Source organism: Sinocyclocheilus anshuiensis, unplaced genomic scaffold, assembly GCF_001515605.1.
Source record: "Sinocyclocheilus anshuiensis isolate Anshui unplaced genomic scaffold, SAMN03320099.WGS_v1.1 scaffold30, whole genome shotgun sequence".
NCBI classification, from domain to species: Eukaryota; Metazoa; Chordata; class Actinopteri; order Cypriniformes; family Cyprinidae; genus Sinocyclocheilus; species Sinocyclocheilus anshuiensis.
The window spans coordinates 81,236-85,728 of record NW_015542336.1 but is presented as its reverse complement, the minus strand read 5'-3'; the positions used below and the strand labels follow the sequence as shown (position 1 = coordinate 85,728).

The 4,493-nt window shown below is 40.1% G+C and overlaps 1 long non-coding RNA gene across 1 annotated transcript in view; it reads right to left on the bottom strand.

The window, feature by feature from the left end:
* Positions 1-1,451: 1,451 nt before the first annotated feature.
* The window catches only part of LOC107691083 (uncharacterized), a 5,423-nt gene continuing 2,381 nt past the window's right edge, over positions 1,452-4,493 (bottom strand). The window contains exons 2-3 of the long non-coding RNA XR_001634512.1: positions 1,594-1,656; positions 1,452-1,484 (exon numbers count right to left, since the gene is read on the bottom strand). This is a non-coding gene — a long non-coding RNA (uncharacterized LOC107691083). The remainder of the gene's footprint in view (positions 1,485-1,593; positions 1,657-4,493) is intronic.

The following is a 4,493-nucleotide window of genomic DNA, read 5'->3' as shown; positions in this document are numbered from 1 at the left end:
ATATAATGTTCTCAGTCAACTCAGAGTTTGATCCAGAGTTTGTGATTAGCTCCTGAGTGCGTGCACCTGAAAGTGTGACACATGCAGCAAATAGCCAATCACATGGAACATGTGGAGAGTGTCAGCAAAGCGGCAGTTTGATTTACTTCTCGTGAGAGTTGGCACAATTCACTTTTTTGCTAAAGACTAAGAGATGTCGTAATTAAAAATGTAATTAATTTAAATGCATTTACAAGGCAAGAATAAACACTGCTGCTGCAAAAGTTTGAGAAGGTGTAACACCGCACCAGCAGAGGGAGCCCTCGCCTGAGTACTGACTGTGTGTACCGCTCCCTCTGCTTCTACGTTCATTTCCTGTTTGATCAGTATTTAGCAAGAGACTGTATATTTGCCCATTGCGAAGTATAGCCAGTTTACCTGCCTTACCGAGCATTTCCATTGTTTTCTGCCTGCCTATTCTGTGTATGATTCTGCCTGATTATCTGCTCTACATTTACTGAATTACCCCTTTGGATTGATAGCCTGATTTGGACTGATGATTGTGTTTCGACCTTTTGCCTGCTTACTCGTCTCTGCCTTTTGGATCACCCTTGTGTATGTTGACGGATTGGACTGCTGTTGTGGTATTGACTTTCTGCCTGGCTTAACGTTTCTGTCACTTAAGTCTGCTATTAATAAACTTCTGCAAATTGATTCCAATATTTATACCTATTTATCATTGTTTTGTTCATGTTTTATGCTGTCTTTATATTCAGACCTTTGAAGCATTTAGAACCCAATGACACATTTACCATGAAAACTACATGGATAAATTATGAAAAAGGGCAGTAGTTGGTTTAATCTCATGGAGGACTTTCATCAAGCCAGACCCGATCGACCAGCACCACGACCACGGGGACGCTCCCAGAGGAGGGGGTTCTGTAACAACGCACCAGCAGAGGGAGCCCTCGCCTGAGTACTGACTGTGTACTGCTCCCTCTGCTTCTACGCTCATTTCCTGTTTGATCAGTATTTAGCAAGAGACTGTCTATTTGCCCTTTGCGAAATATTGCCAGTTCACCTGCCTTACCAAGCGTTTCCATTGTTTTCTGCCTGCCTGTTCTATGTATGATTCTGCCTGATTACCTGCTTTACGTTTGTTGGATTACCCCTTTGCAACAAATTAGGAGTTTATTGAGGCAAAAGTCGTAGTTAATAGTTAGTTAATAGTGAGAATTGCCCCCTAAACTAAAAATGTTACTCCCTTTTCTAATTCATGTGTATTTATTAACAATATCAGTTATTTTAAATATATCTTCAGTATTAAGAACTGATTATTAGATCTTTGTTGTATATTAAATAACTCAACAGATCAGTATCAGTAAACCAACATATAAATGTATTAACATTAGTTATCAGTCACAGTTCATCAAAACTATAAAACTATATCACACTTCTGTTAATTGACTTACTGTCAGGGCAATCCAAATCTGGACTACTGTCCACTGCAAAACACACACACACACACACACACACACACACCATGAAATGAAATGAAAAAGCAGTACTAGCAATTTAAATCTATAAACTGTTCTGTTTCAGTCAAATACTTACTTTTGGGGCGTCCATCCATGCTCTTGCTCCTATTGCGTCTTTCCCTGGTCTTCCGGTCACCGGCTGCAGAGAGAAAAGCATAACAACAAAGCTAATTAAATAACTTATTTACTGATTTTGTCTCTAAATTTTAAAAGAGCTGGAAATACCAACGTGATCTCACAGGAATTCAGTGTGTTAGTTTTGAATATACTATTTAACAAATGTACTACTTAAAGCAATTTGATGGATTAGTGTATTAGTGATTAGTGATGCATTAGTAATGGCAAGGGCACATCTTAAGTGAGGAGAGGTTGTGTGGAAAGACCTTTATGAAGATTAACGTATCAACATCTGTGATTTGGGATGTCTTACAGATGACTTACAGATATCTTATATCAAACAAATTGCAAATTTTGCCAGCTGTCTATATGGATGATATACCATCATATATTTCTACAAATTGGGCAAACAAGACAGAGACAATGGTTTACAAGAAAGAGCACAATGGCAGATTTTTTTAATGAAAAAAAAACAAAAACATTTACACCCCTTAATATCACTATGTGTAGACACACATAGCATTTTTGGGATACACCATGGACTTAATTTATCGATGCAGCCAAATTTGTTGATTTGTGTCCTGCTCCATCATTTTGAGTTACTCTGACATAGAAATTAGGGATGCACAATACTGCCCTTGTGTACTCATTAAAATGCTCCACTACCAAAAATGATATAATGCAGTGTTTGTACATTGTTTGCCTCAAGACAAAGAAACACTGACATTAGAACAAACAGAATTGATATTAAAGATGTCTATGAAGTAAATGTATGTATTAAATATAATATTAATCCAGTATTACCCGGTAATGGTTACATCCCTACTCCACAGTCCCATCCGCCTGCCGCTCCTCAGTCAAGCCCGCCAGCCGCTGCACTCTCAAGCCCGCCGGCTGTTCCATTGTCAAGCCCGCCGGCCGGGTCACTCCCAAGCCTTCAGCTGACAGCAGCCCGATCCTTAACCCCAAATCAAGGGAGGATTCTGAGGAGGAGGCAACTGTTGGCTCGAGCCCCTGAGTCCGCTCCAGTGGGACACGCCTTCCAGGAGGGCAGATTAATGTCACGCCCATGTACTGTTTTGGTGTTTGTTTTCCTCTCCCACGTGTTCCATGTTCCCTCATGTGATCTAGTTTCTCCCTCGTGTTGATTGTGTTCTTTGATTTCAGGTGTTCCCTCTTTAGTTTCCATGATTTTTGATTAATCACTCCACCTGTTTCAGTTCTCCCTGATTACTTTCCCTGTGTTTATTAGCCCTGTATTTTCCTGAGTACGGTCTGCTCCGCCATGGCTCCCCGAGCTGCCTGCTCCGCCATTGCTCCTAAACTGCCTGATCCGCCATGGGTCCCGGAATGGGTACCGCCCTGGAGGCCATCCGTCTCGTGTAAGCCTGTCCCTAGAGGCCTCCAGAGCGCCTGCCCCCCCTTCCCGATGGAATTGTTACGGCGTGGGACACGCCTTCCAGGAGGGCAGATTAATGTCACGCCCATGTATTGTTTTGGTGTTTGTTTTCCTCTCCCACGTGTTCCATGTTCCCTCCTGTGACCTAGTTTCTCCCTCGTGTTGATTGTGTTATTTGATTTCAGGTGTTCCCTCTTTAGTTTCCATGGTTTTTGATTAATCACTCCACCTGTTTCAGTTTTCCCTGATTAATTTTCTTGTGTTTATTAGCCCTGTGTTTTCCTGAGTCTGGTGTCTAGTCTTAACCGTCAATCCCCGTGTGTTATGCATGTGTTCCCATGTATTTGTAAATAAAGTCTGATTGTTCTGGATTCTCCCATGTCTCCTCGCAGTAGGTGCACCGTGACAGCATGAGCTTAAGCGCACATCTTTTTTGAGCTTGTTGAGTGCACATCCTATTTTCACAGACATCGTTGGAAAGTTTCTAGTTCAGTCAGATATGTCAATAGCAAAAAATGTCTGTTGATGTTTTCCTGCAGTTCCTCCGTTGTTATGAATGAGGTAATTCTGAAAACTGTTACTGTATCATGCTTACGTAACCCATTTAAGCCCACCGGCTAGTTGCCGCAATTTATAGTTGTCATTTTCCTTTTGTAAGTATTTTTCTTGATGTTATCCATGTTTTATTTCTCAATGACATGCAAGCAAACAACCAAATAAATGATTTCAAGAAAAAAAAAATAGGTATTCACTTCCTTCCTGTCACACGAGGCTGTCAAGTTCCTAGCCCTACTTCCAGGAAGCATGGCGAAGGCAAACCCTCGCAAAGAAATGTAATTTTTATGTTACTAAAGTATTTTTTGTTGACATATAAATATCTACATAATCATGAAGGTCTCTAGAATCATCCAAACAAAACCAATCTTACAGATGTTATCCATGTTTTATTTCTCAATGACATGCAAGAAAACAACCAAATAAAGGATTTCAAGAAAAAAAAAAAAAGGTATTCACTTCCTTCCTGTCACATGAGGCTGTCAAGTTCCTAGCCCTACTTCCAGGAAGCATGGCGAAGGCAAACCCTCGCAAAGAAATGTAATTTTTATGTTACTAAAGTATTTTTTGTTGACATATAAATATCTACATAATCATGAAGGTCTCTAGAATCATCCAAACAAAACCAATCTTACAGGAGATCTATAGTTTTTTGTATACTTAGTCAAAAGTCCAAGCGGCAACTATAGTTGTCAGTGGGCAAATGACTTGTAAGTACATATCATGGGGAAATGGGGTATACTGTGTTAATAAATCAAGGTTATTGGTCTTGTTTTCTGCTTTTTGCTTTTCATTATATCCCACCTAAAACATAACTTAACCCTTTAACTGACATCTCTACTGTACAGTAGACCTTAATTTGATAGGGAATAAATCTGTCAAAAGGAGGAGATGAGAGAGAAATC